The 19,882-nt window shown below is 35.5% G+C and overlaps 1 protein-coding gene across 7 annotated transcripts in view; it reads left to right on the forward strand.

The window, feature by feature from the left end:
• LOC144963266 (TATA box-binding protein-associated factor RNA polymerase I subunit A-like) overlaps nt 1–19,882 on the forward strand; it is a 105,553-nt gene continuing 85,671 nt past the window's right edge. Inside the window, exons 1-12 of one of the 7 annotated variants that reach the window (XR_013643588.1) lie at nt 1–106; nt 2,371–2,512; nt 3,975–4,117; nt 6,004–6,156; nt 7,265–7,322; nt 8,993–9,116; nt 12,308–12,479; nt 14,581–14,698; nt 16,428–16,559; nt 16,902–16,990; nt 18,074–18,230; nt 18,684–18,757. The gene's annotated coding sequence lies outside the window, so the exon portion shown is untranslated. Of the gene's footprint in view, nt 107–2,370; nt 2,513–3,974; nt 4,118–6,003; nt 6,157–7,264; nt 7,323–8,992; nt 9,117–12,307; nt 12,480–14,580; nt 14,699–16,427; nt 16,560–16,901; nt 16,991–18,073; nt 18,758–19,882 lie in introns of those variants that run through there. The other 6 variants (XR_013643587.1, XR_013643589.1, XR_013643590.1 and 3 more) reach the window with 6 other exon arrangements.

The raw sequence follows: 19,882 nt of genomic DNA on the forward strand, positions 1-19,882 counted from the left end.
ATATCTGTGTAGACTTCCAAGTTTGTCATCTTGCGAGGTTTTATTTGATTACCTGTTGTGTCTCATCACTGTTGGCGAGTTGGAGAGAGCCAAAGATTAACAAAAAGTTAGTATTTTACTTTTTAATTTTATTTTGTTATGTTTTAATGTTTTAACCTCTTTGTTAACATATGAGAGAGAGAGAGAAAGGGTGAGAGAGAGAGAGAGAGGGAGGGAGGGAGAAAGGGTTAGAGAGAGAGGGAGGGAGGGAGAAAGGGTTAGAGAGAGAGGGAGGGAGAAAGGGTTAGAGAGAGAGGGAGGGAGAAAGTGTTAGAGAGAGGGAGAAAGGGTTAGAGAGAGAGGGAGGGAGAGGGAGGAAAAAAGGGTTAGAGAGAGAGAGAGAGAGAGAGGGAGGGAGAAAGGGTTAGAGAAAGAGAGAGAGGGAGGGAGAAAGGGTTAGAGAGAATGAGAGAGAGAGAGAGAGAGGGGGGGAGTGAGAAAGGGTTAGAGAGAGAGAGAGAGGGAGTGAGAAAGGGTTAGAGAGAGAGAGAGAGAGAAAGAGAGAGAGAGAGACTGTCTTCAACGATGAAAAGAGCCACATGATCTAATTAGCAGAGTATTAGACTCACAAGCATAGGTTTAGTGCCCTATCCAGTAGGTAGCAAGCAATTGCTATTGTCTGTTTCAAGCTGTATATACCGTGGTAAACTCTGGCTTCATGGGCCGAATGTTAAACCCTATTTCACTCCTAGGGGTGGTTTTACACCCCAGCCTATGCTTTTCACCAATAACTTAAAAAAAAAATTTGAGCTAGAAAGCTGAAATTTTATGTAATCGTCAATTGTTATATGGACATTTTTGCCACAAAATATCATTTATATCAGTATAATATATTTTGAGTTATATAGGTATAAAATGTCTCATAGCCTATTACTATCCGATGGGGTGTAAAACCACCCCATGAGAATAAAGAGAAAAAAAATAGAATACACGCCCTACCTTACAAAGGGAAAATATGAGACTACACCTAGTCAAATCCAAAGGGGTTGTTTTACACCCCATCATATGTATATAGAAAACATGAGGTAACTAAATACAATGCCTACATTATAAACATTCAATAAATAGGCAATGCTTTCATATACCTGTTTTGATATTATATTAATATATTATTAATATTATTATTATTATTATTATTATTATTATATTATTATATTATTATTATTATTATATTATTATATCATTATGATTAGTAGTAGTTGTAGTAGTAGTAGTAGTAGTAGTAGTAGTAGTATTGTTATTATTATTATTATTATTATTATTATTATTATTATTATTATTATTATTATTATTATTATTATTATTATTATTTTATTATTATTATTATTATTATTTATTATTATTATTATTATTATTATTATTATTATTATTATTATTATATTAGTAGTAGTAGTAGTAGTAGTAGTAGTAGTAGTAGTAGTAGTAGTAGTAGTATTAGTAATAGTCGTAGTAATAGTAGTAGTAATCGTAGTAGTAGTAGTAGTAGTAGTAGTTGTAGTAGTAGGAGTAGTAGTAGTAGTAGTAGTAATAGTAGTAGTATTGTTATTATTATTATATTAATTATTATTATTATAATTATTATTATTATTATTATTATTATTATTATTATTATTATTATTATTATATTATTATTATTAAATTAATAATATATATTATTATTATTATTATTATTATTATTATTTATATTATTATTATTATTATTATTATTATTATTATTATATATATTATTATTATTATTATTATTATTATTATTATTATTATTATTATTATTATTATTATTATTATTATTATTATTATATTATTATTATTATTATTATTATTATTATTATTATTATTATTATTATTATTATTATTATATTATTATTATATTATTATTATTATTATATATTATTATTATTATTATTATATTATTATTATTATATATATAGTTAATAGTAGTAGTAGTAGTAGTAGTAGTATAGTAGTAGTATAGTAGCAGTACAGTAGCTAGTAGTAGTAGTAGTAGTAGTAGTATAGTAGTAGTAGTAGTAGTAGTAGTAGTATCTAGTAGCTCTTTTCATATTTTACTATATCAACGTTGGGTTGTAAAGCCACCCCATGAGATATGCATAGGAATATGAAAATTGAAATAGGAATAGGGTTAATTGCCAGATACTCAATTTACACCTGAGTGCAGTGAGAGAATATGAGCAAAGAGTCTTTTCCAAGGACTCAACTATGCGCTGAATGAGGCTCGACCACAGGACCTTCCTATCCGAAAGCGAGTGTCATACCACAAGACCACATAGCCGCAAGAAGTGAATGTGTTCTTTATTCTTTTTTTTAAAACAGGATTTCGGCGAGTTAGAAGAGAGACAACAAACCACAAGGATGGATTACTTAAAGATTATTTTTCAGTCCTATATTGGTTTGATTTATTATTTACTTTGGAAGGCAGAGATTGCTGAAAAAGACACGGATGATATCGAAACAGGTAAAAATATTACTAGAATTTATTTTAAAAAACAGACAAACTTGAGCTTTTATACAGCGCAATATCCACTAAACATGCTACTAGTAGAGTGCTTTACAAGGGGTCCCTAGCCAACAGAAAGATTTAACATTTACGACAAGACAGTCTTTTAGATGATTTTTAAAAAATAATTTTCGGACAAGAGACAATGCTGTCAACTGCCAGATACTCATTTTATACCTGAGTATGGTGAAAGAATATGTGAGTAAAGAGCCTTTCCGAGTACTCAAGTATGCACCGCTCAGGACTCGAACCTAGGACCTTCCAACCTGAAGGCGAGTGTCATACCACTAGACAACAGAGCCGCACAGGATTATAACGTGGCACTGCACTGTAAACTAGGGGTCTCAAACACTATGTTTATCTCTATGTCCAAAAAAGGATTGTAATATCGCCTAATTAGACGTCATGCCTCGTTCTACAGTTTAAGTATTAAAAGAACAAAAACTAAAAAACAATTTGAGCTTAAATATAGTGCAATATCCACTAAATATGCTCAAAGCGCTTTACATAGTGACCTGACCAACAGCAACATGTAACATGTAGAATGAGATTTGCATGACGCCTGTTAGGCGATATTACAATTTTTCCGACAGAGACCACTGTTGACGACCAGGTAATCATTTTACACCTGAGTATGATGAGAGAATGTGAGTAAAGAGTCTTTTCCAAGGACTCAACTATGCACAGAGCGAGGCTCCAACCCAGGACCTTCCGATCCAGAAGGGAGTGTCATATCATACCACAAGACCACATAGCCACATTGTTTGTTAGGGACCCCTTTTAAAGCGCTTTGACCACATTCAGTGGATTTTGTGCTTTATAAAAGCTAAAGTTTGATAATATTTGCAGCATCTGATGTGCAGTTGCTTTGTCAAATATGTTTTTAAAAAATATGATTTCTAATGATGATAATAATAATATAATATATTTATATAGCGCCAACCCTGATTTGCTGTAGCCCTAGGCGAACATTGGGAAGAGAGGAAATCATACATGCTACACTAACAATTACACAAATGTGAAGTTGGCTGGGAAAACCCGGGAGGATGCGGCAAGCTTCGATTCGAGATATGAGCCAAAATCAAAGATAAATTGTTTCCCATAGCAACAAATGTTATTCAGAAAAAAATTCATAACTTGGGTTCTTATAGACATAGAAAGAAAATTTAAAGCGATAAATGATCAGAAAGATGTGGTCTACACCACTGCATACATAACTCAATTTATGAAACGTGCGCGGTTTTCAGGGTTTTCTCAGCCAGCCACACAAATTAGATAAATAGGCTAAGTATACGTTTAAAAGTTCTATTCATAAAACTATTAGATCAAAGTAAAAAAATTATGTGATGTCATTTTTTTTTCTCATGCTGTAAAATAATTGATTCAACAAAGTTTTGGTTTCTAATCATTTGAAAAAAAGCTTTAGATTTCATTTCATCGCAACTGAGTCAAGGGAGCGTGCACCAGACGTCCGATGCAAAAGCTGAGAATGCCGTCTACAACATGTCTTATATTAGAGGAGTTCCAGGTGTTTGGGACATTTTTATCGTCAAAGTTGTTGAGGTAAAGTTTTTAATTTTAAATTTTATTTAAAAAATAATCATCATCATATCTTGTCGCGCCAATGAGTCAGCCAGTCCCGAGCAGTCTGGTTGCATTCCCTCAGGTCAGCATTTGTGCAGTGAGGTCCCAGCGAGCATACGGACAGGATGTGGTCCATGGTCTGTCGGGGGTGACCGCATGGGCATTCAGTGCCCGGTGAGATTTTCCATTTAAAGAGGTTGGTGCCGGTGTTTCCCACCTTTGCTCTAGCTCTGTTCAACGCCACCCAGTCTTTTCTCTTGAGGTCTGTGCCTGCTGGGAGCTTTTCTGTTCGGGGCTGGAGGGCATCGTTTGCTGTCTTGTCCCATTCTACCCATTTGTCCAGGCGGAAGAATGCTGAGTGGTCTGGGTGAAGGCTCTCTACTGTGAGGATGCTTTTCCTTGATTAAAAATAATAACGGTGTGGGTTGGAGGTGGAGGAGATCTGTGTGATATTTTTGTTGTGGAATCTACAAAAGCGGCTATGTGGTCTAATGTTATGACACTCGCCTTCCGATTGGAAGGTCCTGGGTTTGAATCACAAGTTTGGCCGCATAGTTGAGTCCTTGGAAAAAGCTCTTTCCTCACATTCTCTCACTGTACTCAGGTGTAAAATGAGTGCCTGGCCGTTAACGGTGTTGTCTCTGTCGGAAAAAAATTGTTATATCGCCTAACAGGCATCATGTCTTGTCTGACATGCTGTTGACCCTTTGTAAAACACTTTGAGCACGTTTAGTGGATATTGCTCTATATATTTAAAAAAAGCTCAGGAAAGCGTAGATTTATTCATGTCAATGAATGAAAACCTTGGTATAAAAGACTAGACAAGGAAGGGGGGGGGGGGGGGGGTTGCCATACCAATTGTGTCTTTGGTTCAATTCTCATTCCTCAAAAGTTTTTTTTGTCTATAGATAGTATGCACTTGGCTAACACACAAAACTATGTGTAACCTTGAACGTTTATAGTCTGGTTAATACAGTTTGGTGAGAATTACTCATAAATGCAGATGGCAAAAAGCAATAACAAAGACCTGAGTGACGTCAACTTCATTCCATCTATTTTGTTCTCTGGCACTTCTCTACTCTATGCATTGATATTAATGACATCAGTAGCTGCTCCTATCACTTTCACTTTCAGAATGAATATCGAAACTTACACAATGTCTGAATCGTCTTTATGTTATTGTTACATCCCATCATTGCCAGGGAGTGCCCTGTTGAGTCCAATGTTAACCGAATACCCTTTGGGTCGTTAGATTTTCTAATATTTTTTGTGACTGCTTAACCAGGGTATTTCTGGGTGGGGTTTCTGATCTCCCATAATGGGCAGGGGAGGCACTTACTGTGTCTTCTATCTCCCTGTATCTGTTTTCCAACATACTTTCAGTCTTTGTCTTGGAATAAGATTTCTTGATTTTGTCCTGGTCCTGGTCGGATACCCTGGCTGAGAGGGAAACAGTCAAATGTATAGTTAGTTTTGGGAGATGATATTTTTTACCTTGTAAATCATCTCTCTGTTATGTACTGTTATTAGTATTATATGATTTGTAAACTTTTGAGCGTATTCCTCTTAGTGGGGACCTGTGCTTGTGTATGGATGAGACTTTTAGGTGATCTCAAATTAAGTATTTTGATAGTGTGGTCTTCGAATCTACATGTTTCTTATTTGAACAAATTCCTTTTTGTCTTCCCTTTTCTTGGGTGCTTTAATAGTAATTCTAGAACTATTTACTATCCGATTCTCTTCCTTTTTACTGGCGCTGATATGACCTTAATAGTGTATTGCAAGCGCCGTAAAACCCTTAAATTAAAAACAAAAATAAAACAAACAAACAATCAGGGTGTTTCATATCTTTGTTTGAATGACAGATAAACGAGTTTAAAGATGATTTGGAAAAAGCACGGTTGTGGTTGAAAGATTACAAGCAGCAGAATCCAGACAACCTGAATGCACATCGATATTGTTACAGGTTTGAGATGAGACATAATATAGAGAACTATGTGAAATTGGAAAGCTTAAAAGTAAGTTGCACAGTTTACACTTTTCTACACCAGCATACATGCCGAATCTTACGAATTTTTCGTAATTTTACGAATTTTAGACAAATTTCATGGCCAAATACGAAATTTTATGGAAAATTACGAATTTTTAATTCTTAGTAATACTTCAATGATAATAAAAATAATGATAAGAAGAAGAAGAAGAAGAAGAAGAAGAAGAAGAAGAAGAAGAAGAAGAAGAAGAAGAAGAAGAAGAAGAAGAAGAAGAAGAAGAAGTAGAAGAAGAAGAAGAAGAAGAAGAACAACAACAACAACAACTACTAATACTGCTACTACTACTACTACTACTACTACTACTACTACTACTACTACTACTACTACTACTACTACTACTACTACCACTACTACTATATTAATGATGATAATAACAATAATAATAATAATAATAATATTGTGGTTGTTCATACACAATTTCAGAAATTACGAATTACCTTGTCAAATTACTAAAAATTGACATTAAAATTACTAAATTTGAAGTTTTCAATTTGGCAAGTCTGCACCAGGTTTGAATTTACCAGTGACACTAGGCTGCTAGAAGCTGTGGACTGTAAAAAGTAATAAACAAAAATGTATATAACAGCTTCAAAAAAGAACAAAACACCAAACACGGAATGTTTTGGGCTCATAACCCTTCTTCCAGTCAACAACTAAAAACAATAAAGACATAAATACATTACTAAATTCCAAATGGAGGACAGAGATGATCTAAAAAATATCGATTAAAAATATTTGTCTCTAGGTAATGATCATCAATCAAAAGCAGAAAATTTCACACAGGCATAATAAATTATGCTTATTGAGAATAAATTTATGAGTGCACTTTTGTATTAATTAGATGGGCTTTTGGCTAGGTGCACATTTATACAGGTCTGATAACCGGACCCAAATATGGGTTTGATTTAACATTGGTTTTAATGGACAATATTTTGCTTTGGTTTGAGAGTATTTCCATATCAATAACGAGCCCAAACAATTTGGGTTATCAGACCTGCAAATAAGTAAACATTGCCTTTAGCCATTGAATCATGTGTGTTTGATTGTTTTAGATTTAATTATTTTTTTTCTGTAGAACATCATCAGACTGGATCCAAGCAATCCTCTGGCCTTTGACCTTTACAAACATTTAGGTAAGTACATACACTACGACTACAGCATGGGTTCCTCGAATGCAAGATTTTCCCAAACTCATTTGAGTGTCCTGTATTTTTTCTTTATCTGTCATCTGCATTTTTTGCGGCCGCAAATATCAGGCCGATCCGCAAATTTTGGCAAATTTCCCAAAATTGGCAAATCGTGGCAAATTTTTGGAAAAAAAAAAGAAGCGAAAACAAAATAACGAAAAAAAAGTGCGAAACTTGAGAAATGTTGCAGCTTTACCTGGGCCCAAACCAAGGGAAGCTACTCTCTACGGATAATGATCCTTTAAAATCTTTGTAACAACGCTAGCCTCCTTAAATGTAATAAATTGTCTTTTATATATATATTTTTCTGTATCGCGTGTTAATTTTTACTGAAACGGTTAGTTCTCCTCTGCAAATTTTGGTCTTTTTGGCAAATTTCTTGGCAAATTTTGGGGGTTTTTTTTGGCAAATTTTAGGTCCCAATTTGGCAAAAAATGCAGATGACAGCTTTATTATTATTTGTTATCATTCCATTCCTTTCTCGTACTAATTTTTACCCGAACACGGTTTGTTCAAACTAATTTCACCCAGCCAGCGTAAAAAAAAAAAAAAGCATTTAAAGTTAAAGAATATTTTATGCGCCCGGTGATTTCGACCACTGATGATTTACTGTGACATTGACAGTTACGTATATGTTTATCGTTTTCAGGTGTGTCTACCACTCACACACTCCATCGCCGTTTCGCGTCACTGAAACCTCTCGACTTATTCTTATCACTTCGTCATTCGTTCTAATTTCAATGTCAGGGGCCATGATTTGCAAATGGTTGACTACGACAGTAAATGAATGTAGTGATATGGAAGACTGGAATAACCCAGATGTCAGCCACGCGCAGCACCACAAATTTAGCTAGGGATAGGTTGCTTGCTGAAGACCACATAACGCGATGGAAATTTGAACGAGGTATCCTAGTCCTAGCTTTTGGATGGGAAGGTCCTGGGTTTGAGCATTCACTCGGCGCATAGTTGAGTCCTTGGAGAAGGTTCTTTATTCACATTCTCCCCCCATACTCAGGTGTAAAATGAGTACCTGGCCGTTAACAGCGTCGTCTCTGTCCAAAAAAATTGTAACATCGCCTAACAGGTGTCGTGTCTCGTCCTAAATGTTAAATGTTGCTGTTGGCCAGGGTCCCCTTGTAAAGCGCTTTGAGTGGATATAAAAGCTCAATTTTTTTTTTTTACATATTTATCAGGGATGCCCCTTTTCAAGGAAATCTTCTGGCTGAACATGGTATTGGTTAGTTGATTCTTATAAAGATTTTTCCAAGATTTTTCTACAGAGAAGCCCTACAAATTTTTTCTATCGTCTATCTGGAATTTAGTAATGTATTTATGTCTTTATTGTTGGCTGAAGAAGGGTTTTGAAGCCAAAAACGTTATGTGGTATTCTCTTCTTCACAATGTTTTTTAGCAGTGGTCCCATAATTTAGAAGTCAATCTATATCTGGATGTGAGCCTAAAACAAGATAAACATACAATCTGGGTATAAGTATAAGAGTATAAGTATAAGTTTCCTGATCTACTACTGCTCATTTCAAATTCCTGATTCAACACACTGAACAAAAATTATAATAATGTTGATCATTATCATTAACACATTTATTTTTTGCCTCCAGAGCCATCAGACCCGGAAGCTATTTCAGTTTTATTTGATTATCTGGATTTTGACCACTGCAAAAATGATCTCCAAGCATGGACGCTGCTGAAAAAGCATCTTACAGATGAATATAGAATGTCTGTGTAAGTTAAAGTGTCCTTTTCTTCTTCTTGTCTGGTGCTAGGAAAGCAAAGAAAACTTTCTTGGCTTGAACTGCCAAACTAGCAAATCACAATAAGATAAAGATCTGAGCAAGTGTGTATGAAAGATGCCAGACAAAGCACCTTTCATACACACTTGTTCAGATCTTTATCTTATACTTATACTGGTGCGTGCTCCTTAATTTCTTTAATTTGAAACCCACAATACTTTCCTCACTGTCACTGTATGACGTGTGTGTAGGTGTGCGTGTGAGTATCAGAGAGTATGCATGGGTTTTCGGAACTGTTAAGTAATGTCATCTTCATTTTGATGTTTGTCTATGTATTGCATTCTTTATTTCAAACATTGTAAATTAAATTATGACAAATTGTCATTTTTTGGACAATAAAGATTCTTCTTCTTTCAGCTTATCCCACTTGTTGCAGGGTTGCCATCATAATGAATGCCACATCTCCATACATCTCAGTTCATAGCATCACCTTCTTCCAGGTCCAGTTCTTTCATATTGTCCTTTACCCTTTCCAACCATCCAGTCTTTTGACAGTAAAGATTATATTATATTAGTAAATTAAGTGGCATTAACAAGTATCGAATGTCATCTATGCATAAATGTTTGTATTTTAAAATACATAGCTCTGTTCGTAAATCTTGATTGAATTCCGTGGCGGGTTTAGAGAAAATCACCTTTCCAAGAATTCACCAATTTACTTGTGTTTCAAAACCAAAATCTCCATTTTATACCCTGTGAGATGCCAATGTGTGTGCGCTCCTATAATATCCGCCACTGCCTATTGACATTAGTGTCTTACCCAAGGACTCAGCGGCAAATGTCAGTTTGTGATTATTATCTCTAATGTGGTCCTTGGCCCCACTCTATATCAATTTTTTTTTTTTTTGCAAAATGAGTCATTTACCTGAGTCAAAGATGCCATTTAGATTTCTTTGGCTACTAATCCAAAGATCTCATTTTGTTATGCTTTATGCAAACAAATTGCCTTCTTTGGTTTTTTTTTTTTTTTACCCCTTTTTTAAAAACTTTTGCCAAATTTGAGTGTTGTTGTAATTCAACGATATTCTTAGGAGTCTTTAGGAGTTTTTGACAATGGAGATGATCTATAATACCTTCCCATGTGCTTGAGGTCATTGGTCACATTGCAAAATGTGCTCAAAGTGACCTACATGATGAAAAGTGTTCACAGCTTTTGAATATCTAAAATCACGATTGGTCATTTTGTTCAACTTGACACATAGGCATGTTTACAACTTTCATAAACAAACCAGTCTGTTTACACATGACACTCGCTTTCGGATTGGAAGGTCCTGGGTTCGAGCCTCGCTCTGCGCATAACTGAGTACTTAGAGAAGGCTCTTTACTCACATTCCAAATGAGTACCTGGCCATTAACAGTGTTGTCTCTGTCCGAAAAAATTGTAATATCGCCTAGCAGGCGTCATGTCCCATTTTACATGTTAAATGTTGCTGTTAGTGTTAGCCAGTGAACACGTTTAGTGGATATTGCGATATATAAAAACTCAATTTTTAAATTTTTTGAAAACATATGTTAAGAAATATCCAATCGTTGGACAGCAACATATTATGTGATCGATGACTCGGGTTGGACAAAAACATGAATATAGATCACTCCCATTATATGATCATTTTAATTTAGTATACTTGAAGTAGAAATATTTCAGGCCAAAATTAAAATCATCAGGGTGTCCAGTGAAATTCAACTTTAAAATTTCCTACCTAGGAGTGAAATTTCCTACCAGGTATTTTATAAATTGTTGCCATCCCTACAGTGTTCTATACGCTTAAAAAACGACAATCCTACTTAAAATAGGTTATACCTCAACACAATCCATATATTTTGAAGTTAGAGCAGAAGTGAAAATGACTGGTCACAAACAGGAGGAAATTTCTCAGAGCACATATCATGGCCCATCCATGCGACTATAATCTATAAATTTGAATTTCATTCAAATTTACTGAGACGCAAACCAAAATGTGTCTCACAGCAATTTTTGACAACATTCAGAGGAATTTCAAAAGTTTAAAAACTGATAGCAACATATAAAATCTTATCTACTTAGAGAATGGTACCATGTGATTATACAATATCAAAAGCCATCACTTCACCCACCCCCATTTTCACTTTTTAAAAAATAATCATATGATTTGTTGGTAGGTATGGTGTGGTATTAAGTTATGATACTAGAGGTAGAGATGATATTGTAGTGGTAGTTGTTATAATGGTTGTAGTAGTGGTGATTGTGATGGTGCTAGGGATGATGGTGTGGCAGTGGTTGCAGTCGTGGTGGTGGTGATAGGGATGATGATGTGATGGTAGTTGTAGTAGTGAAGTGGTGGTGGTGGGGATGATGATAATTTGGTGGTTGTAGTAATAGTGGTGGTGTTAGGGATAGTGATGTGGTAGTTGTTATTGCAGTGGTGATGGTGATGATTGTAGTAGTGGTGGCGTTGGTGGTATTGGTAGGTAAGGTGATGTGGTGGTGGTTATAGTATAGTCGTGGAGGCAATAGGGATGATGATGTAGTGGTGAGGGTGGTATAGATGATGATGATGTAGTAGTAGTTGTAGCAATGGTGGTGGTTGTAGAGGTGGTGGTAGGGATGATGAAGAAGTGGCGGTAGTTGTAGTAGAAGTGGTGGTTGGGATAATGATGTGGTAGTAGTTGTAGTAGTGGAGGTATGGTGATGTGGTTGCATTTGTAGTTGTGGTGATGGGGAAGATGATGTGGTGGTGGTTGAAGTAGTGGTGTGGTGTTGGTGATTGGGATGGTGATGTGGTAGTGGTTGCAGTAGTGCTGGTGATAAGGATGATGATGTGGTACTTGTTATAGTTATGGTATGGGATGTGGTAGTGGTGGTGATGGGGATGATGCTGTAGTGGTGGTTGCATTTTTGAGTGGTGTTGGTGATAGGGATGATGATGTGGTGGTTTGTAAAATAATAAAATTTTGTGCACAGCAGTTGTTCTTCGTACATTTTTTATATCGCATTTTAAGCAAGAAATTCCTAATTTTTTAAATTTTAGTGGAAATTTCCCCCTCAATCCCATTATTTCCAACATTTCCGACCAATTTCCAACTTTCTGACTTCCCTGGACACCCTGATCATGAATATATTTATCTTTCTCTCTTTCATACCAGGTCTTATCAAGCTGTTGAGAAATGTTGGATGACTCGACGAGATTGGTGGCCCAGTACTTGTCTTCGAGTTGATGAAAATAGTACAGAGGAACAATTAATGGAAATAAAAATGGAAGTCTTTAAGCACCTGGAGAAACATTCTCTATCATCGGATGTATCTTGAAAATTGCATGTAGGCCTATTGTATAATAAATAATAGAATATATTGTCCTTGAATTGCTTGCACTTTTTAGTGTTATGTTTTATTGTATGTGTGGTCTAGTGGTATGACACTCGCTTTCAGATCAGAAGGTCCTGGGTTCGAGCCTCGCTCGGCGCATAGTTAAGTCCTTGGAAAAGGCTCTTTACTTACATTCTCTTATCATACTTGGGTGTAAAATGAGTACCAGAGGCTTGTCCCTCAGGCGAGCTATAGCTCGCCAGTGAGACATTGTCCCGATCCACCAGATGGCGCTACCGGTCTGTGGCAATGGCTCGCCTGAGGGACGGAGTGCTCGCCAAATCCGTGGCTAAAATGGCGACGTGGTCACGTGATGCTTTTTATCGATACCAAAATAGTATTGACATTGGGTTAAACTAGATAAAATGGCTTTTTAAGAATATTTGACATCTATATTTGGAGTTAAAATGGAAGAAATAAAGGATTTAATAAATTTAGAGTATGGCAGTACCTATGTGTCCTCCATGGGTGAACCATCGCTGTAAATAATTAAATATATTGACTAATGTCTCGAGTATTATTGGTATCGATATAAATTTTCCTCAATACCCGCCAAAACTAAACAAGAAAAAGGAGTGGAGTTGCCTCGATAATAGGTAGCTAGAGTAGGTAAAGCAAAACAAACGTGAAAGGAACATGGTCAATGGCATCAAGATGAAGAGTAAGTTTAAGCTGACGGTAAAATAATTAAGTCGGAGGACTTTTCATCCTCCTTAGTCTTAGCGTATTCAAATCTGTCACCTCCACCCCTAGAAACGATGCTTTTTTTTCCTTTTTCCTATTATTGGAGTTTGAGGATGTTAGCGTAAAAAACAAACAAAACAAAAAGAAAACCGCGTCTATCTTAGCACATCATCACTCTGACTCTCTTCTCCACTTGTACTGCAACTAAATCTACACATGAAAAGGGAGATCTTATTAGCGGTTATGGCTATAGACTTTTATATGTACCAATAAATATTAACTAAAGTTTCATAGAGAGAGAGGCTTGGAGTTGAGTAGGAGAGGAGACTAGGAGGCGGAGGGAGATCAAAATCTTGGTCCCTGGCCAATTTTGGCTTCCTAACCTAATGACAATGTAAAACCGTATTTTCGTTTATGGAACTGTTTCTCTTTATGTTGAAGAGGCGAGTTTGATTTTTTTAAAAATTCTATTTATTACTTGTTTGGTTTTGCTGCGATTCAAGTTCAAGTTCAAATTCATATTGCGGGTGGTTCGATGGGAGCATCACCCTTGAATCATATACCTATGATGTTTGCATGGGTGTACGATCCGATAGTGATGTCGTTTCTTCTTCTCTTTACTAGCCTATCCTGCTTCTTTGGTTTGTGATTGTATTTTTGACAGGGGATATTTTTTTTTCTGTAAATCTTCTGCCTGTTTGTTCTTGGTTATTTATAATTTAGCTTATGATATCTTTAGGTTATGATTTTGATTTACATTTGTACTATTTTTGTTAGATTGTTTGTTTTTTTTGTTTCAGCGGTCTCTCATATAACCTCAATTGTGTTGGAAGAGACCTAAAGCAACAAACAAAAAAAAAAAAATCAAATTCATATTCTTTCTTTTTTAAAAAAAACTGGCTTAGCAATGGCAATAATAATACCACCCTGCCCCTCCCCCTCCTCCAGAAAGGTGAATGAAAATGTAAGCGAATTTTTGAAATTAAGAGAAAATTGAAGAACAAAAGAATGAAAACTAAGAAGGGGAGTCCTTCAGAAAGCTCCTCGTACCAAGGGAAACAACTCAAATATTCCCTTGATTAAGCCTAAGAATAAATATAACTATAACCTAGTACCTTTAACTAACCCTAATACTAGGAAAAACAAACACCCAAGCACCTTTACTAAAACTAATCCTAATAGAAAAAAAATCCGATCTCGACCTAAACCTAATACATATTATTTTTATTAGTTTTGCATGTTTTTTCTGCTAATTTGCAAATGACATTTACAATAACAACAAAATACAAGTGACATTCAGTTCTTTTTGTGGATTCTTTTTTTTTCTATTTCTTCTTAATAACATAATTTGTATTGGATATCTCCACAGGTCAGATGGATCTGTAGTGTAGTGAGTAGTGGTGAAGTTGTTTGACCCTGAACTGGAAGGTCCCGGGTTCAAATCACTTGATTCAACGGGTGATTGAATTACCCTTAATTTAAGGAAGGTTTGCAAGTTACTATTATTATATGAATCTGTAAAAATAGTTTTATAATTTTTAGATTGGCCAGTAATTCTGTGCTCGTTGACAAAAATATGGGCTGTACAGAAAAAAAATTGAACCCTGCTTTTATATGTGTGACCTACACATTGGGCAGGCATGACAATTTGAATGATGGGTTTTGACTGGAATGCGTTTTTTATTTAGTGATTTTGTATTCTGGCACTGTGCTATTTATCTTTGTTTTGGTGGTCTAACTGGATTTTACGTCATGTATTCATGTTTTAACTGTCTGTTATTGGCTAAAGTTGGTTGATCATATGACCAAGAACAAACTATTCAGCAAAGATCAACATGGTTTCATGGCGGGAAGGTCTACAGTAACAAACCTACTTGAAACAATGGATGACTGGACGAGAGACCTGGAATAAGGCAACAATTTAGATGTCATAGACCTCGACTTCAGAAAGGCATTTGTCAAAGTTCCACACTGGCGCCTAATCAGGAAATTGGAACAGTATCAAATTAATGATCAGACAGTCAAATGGGTCCGAGATTTCCTCAAAGATAGAAGACAAAAGTGATAGTGAATGGAACAGCATCAACGGAGAGACTGGTAACAGTAACAAGTGGAGTTTCACAAGGAAGTGTACTGGGACCAGTTCTCTTCCTGATTGACTTGCCAGACAATCTATCATCTAAATGTAAAATCTTTGCCGATGATACTAAGCTCTTTGGAGTAGCTAATACAGAAGAAGAAAGAAACACCTTACAACAAGATTTGAAAAAGCTTGAAGAATGGTCCGTAATATGGCAGATGGAGTTCAATGTAGATAAATGTGCAGTTCTTCACCGAGGAAAAATCAACAGAGAAGCAAAATATATAATGAAAGAAAAACCCCTGCAGAAATCCAATGGGGAAAAAGACCTAGGAGTATTTATTGATAGGAAGCTAAACTTCAAGAAGCAAATTCAAGATGTTCAATCTAAGGCTAGTAAAACACTCGGAATAGTGAAAAGAAATTTCAAGAATCTGAAAACAAAACACATGACTACCATCTACAAGACTATGGTTAGATCAAAGCTGCATATGGTATCCGAAGTGTGAGGGAGACAAAGACTGTTTGGAAAGAGTGCAAAGGAGAGCAACAAAACTTATCACACACCTGAAAGACAAAACCTACTGTGAGAGATTGAAAGAATTAAATCTCCCGACCTTAGATTACAGGAGAAGAAGGGGAGATATGATCCAAACATATAAAATAGTAAAGGGAATAGACAGGGTAGAGGCAGGATTCCTTAAACCAAACAAGAACATTCAGACACGAGGAAACAGCAAGAAACTGAAAAAAGAACGTTTTAAAACAAATGAAAGAAGGAACTTTTTTTCATCTAGAATTGTAAATAACTGGAATAAACTGCAAGAAACCACAGTATCAGCAAAAAATTTGAATAAATTCAAAGCAGAGTTGGAGATAAGCAACACCCTAGGAAACAAGTTTAATTATAAAAATTGGTCCAATCATTAATAGATGAGGAGGAGCGAAGGAGACTACACCAAGTCTAAAAGCTCTATACAGAGGTATCCAGGTAAAGGAGGGTTTTGAACTCGAATGTCCCTTGTTTAGTGTTTTGCTCTTTTTACATTTTATGTAGGCATCCTGCATATATATTGTAGATGTTATAACATTCAGTTTTGTACATTACTATTAATGTTGATTAATCTAAATTTCAGATGGCATTCCAGTATCTGTAGTGGTGTTCGTGTTCAGCCTGGCAGCACCAAAGATGGGCAACTCAAAGATTAAAGGGTCAGGGCCATGATTCAGCTTTAACTATAAAATCATTTCCTGGACATGATATTTGAGTGAGTAGAAATCCCATTAACATAACCTGACCCCAAAAAATGTGACCATCTCAATGAAGCAGGATTATTTCGGGGTGACGCTTCGGAAGTTAATATTATAAGATCATTGAAATCTTGCATTTATTATTAATTTTTTAAATTTTCTATTGCTGTTGCACGAGCTTGAGGTGCATGCACTGGGACTGGGTTCGAAGTTACAGGTATTAAAGAATATTACTATTACACTCCTCAATGGTTTCATCTGTTAGTATTTTTATTTATTTTTTTATTTTTTTTTTACAATAATTGGTTCTCAAAGTTGACAAATCCTCATTTTTATTTTTATATTATTGTTACTCTCAGGCAAATGAGCAATGAATAAATGGTCACAACACTAAACTTGGGAAAGTCGATGCAGTCAGGACGAATAATTTCTGAGCGCTGCCTAGCAGGTAACTATATATCGCTCTAATAGAGCGACATCTAATGCCTGCTAAAATAAAATAGTGTATGGATGTATGTTTCATTCCAATGGCATATGGCAGAGATATTGTTTAATTAATTGTTTGTTGATGTACTTAGATAATAAAGCACAAAGGTGATTTTCTGCACTTCTGACTGTGCATCTTCACAGATCCTATCTGGACTTGCGTTGTGCTAGTGCAGTCCATAGTTTTCGTTGTTATTGAGGAGTGCTTTAGTCATCTTGGAAATAATGTCCCAAAAGTTGTGTCATCTGCATGTGTATGACGATTTTCTATTTATAAACAAGAGTGCCGATGGTTTTCCTCGGATCTGCGGAAATCCGCGGTTTTGTAGTTTAGAGGAGGAATTTCCTCCTTTTTAAAATTACAATTTCTCGAAACAATGTAAGAGTTGATGTGTGGTGGAACACACAGGTGCAGTTTCCCACTCTCCAGAAGTTAGCTAGAGTATCAATGATAGTCTATCATCTCAATTGCTCTAAAAGTGGGGTTTAGTGCAGTAGAAATGGGGCAATCGTTCAACATTTTCCTACTTTTTCACTTTTTGTCACCACCAGCACTGAAACAAAAAAAAATTCTGGGCTTTATTACACATGATGCTTGAGTTTTTCATCAAATTTCTTTGACGCATTGAGCAATGATTCAGTGTTCGATTTGGATTGATAGCCTATCAGAAGATTTTCAAAGTAATCTTGTGTTCCTCTGCTTGGGTTTCAACAAGGGTGTCTCGGCTGTAAAGCCTTTTTTATTCCACTTTGGCAAGAATGATTGAAATTTGAGTTAATCTGTTTTTGTCATGGGTGTATTTTTATAGAATTCGAATGATGGATTGGTGGTCCCAATCTAAAGTAGTCAGGATTAATCTCAATAGATTAATAGACTGCTCATTTATTTAGCACTTATCAATCTAGGGGGATCTTTGGCTCCATATTTCCAAGCCTTGTTTACACCACCATTCGTACATCGTCACCTCTTGGTTATTCATGAATAAATGCTGATTTCTCTAGATTACTTTCGTTATTAACCTATTGCCATTTTTTTTTTCCTCAGATGCTTGTCCCTATCCTAGTACCAGACATTTTACTGATGAACAGCGAGCTGTTCCTGCTCAGAAAAATATAGATCACAAGAATGCCACATATAGTGTGGTCATGAGTGGACAACCATCTTTGATGGAAGGAAAAAGGAGCCTCATGGGTTATCAGAGGTTTTTCAACACTGCTTACTCATTTGAATTTCAACACTAACAGGAGATGATTCGTTCTGTACTGTAGATGAAGTTTGTGATTCAAACAAAACGTTATATGTTGTGTACAAAGTTAAAACCATCATCTTGGACATGTGTAGTTGTTGACATGTTCCAATTATGGAGGCCACTCACTGAGGGGGTTAATGCTTTTCCAATTAAGCTGCTAGCACTGTCCTCCCATCTTTACAAATCCTGACCTCCTGCTGAGAACAAATGTTTTACAATTAAACTTGTTGAATTTCCAAAAGTTCCCAACTCCCGATGAAAACATTAAATCCAACAGAGTAACAAGGAGTTCCATTGTCTATAAAAATAGCCAACGTCTAAATAAAAAACCCAAGTTTTAAATCATTGTACTGTTCTACTGAGTTACAACAACACATGCTTTTAAAATCTCTTCTCTCCTTTCAGAATCAAGTCCTCAAAGCTTTTTATTGTGAAATGCTGATGAACAAGGAACTGACACAGGACTATGCTGGTGTTAGGTAACAACTCCTTGAGTTAACTTTGCATGTGTGTGTGTGTTGGAAGGATAGATAAATAGATAGATAGATGGATGGATCGATGGATGGATGGATGGATAGATAGATAGATACGAGTAGATAGATAGATAGATAGATAGATAGATAGATAGATAGATAGATAGATAGATAGATAGATAGATAGATAGATAGATAGATAGATAGATAGATAGATAGATAGATGGGTGGATAAATGGATGTATAGATGACAGATTTGCAGATATTGTATATATAGGTCTTGTTTCTCGTCCAACACCTTTTTGTAACATTATGTAGCACTCTTTGAATATTCGTCATTAAGTGTTGCTAAGTTCAAATTCTTTACAGCTGTGTCGAATTTGCTTAATTAAAATTCTGAAAATTGCCACATTTTCTCACATTTTTTGTCGTTTGTGTTTTTGATAATATCTTTTAGTTTTTGCTGCCAACGAAGCTTTCTCTTAAATTTGCCTTGCAGATTTTCGTAAATTTCTGCAAGAGAGTGATTTTTCTAGACATTTATTTTTTAGTCTATCATCCTTGTTTGTATAATAAACCCCATGGTCATGACATGTTTTTGATCATTGTAGTTTTGTTTTGCATTTTCTTTTTTGGGACGTACTTTCTTTTTACTTGTCTCCGTGGTTGCGAGATGTTTGTCTGGAAACGAATAGCATAGTTGAATATTGAAGGAACAACATTTTTTTAAACATTCTTCTCTACAAACCTTGTGATAGTCTTCTATTTTAAAATGTTCACAGGACAGTTAATGACAACTGTTTGGACAACTTGTTTGCACAAGAAAACACAATCTTTAGCTTTTCTATAACATTCTTAATATATTGTGATATATAGATCTCAATACAATTCAAAATCATCGTACACGTTCCTTGCTCAGAAGTGTGAATGGAATGTATATAAATTGATATCGGATATATTAATTCCAAACGGACAATTATACATGAAGGTTTATAGTAATATAAATTTATTAATTGTAAATTGTAAATATTCCACATTGGGTAGCGAGTATAGCGAATCCTTTTGCTCTGGCAATTACACTGAGAATGACTCATCAATAAAGCTAAACACTGACATAATTACTTACAGTCT

The sequence above is a fragment of the Berghia stephanieae genome, chromosome 1 (genome assembly GCF_034508935.2).
Source record: "Berghia stephanieae isolate SIO BIC M18660-M18661 chromosome 1, UCSD_Bste_1.3, whole genome shotgun sequence".
Taxonomy (NCBI): Eukaryota; Metazoa; Mollusca; class Gastropoda; order Nudibranchia; family Aeolidiidae; genus Berghia; species Berghia stephanieae.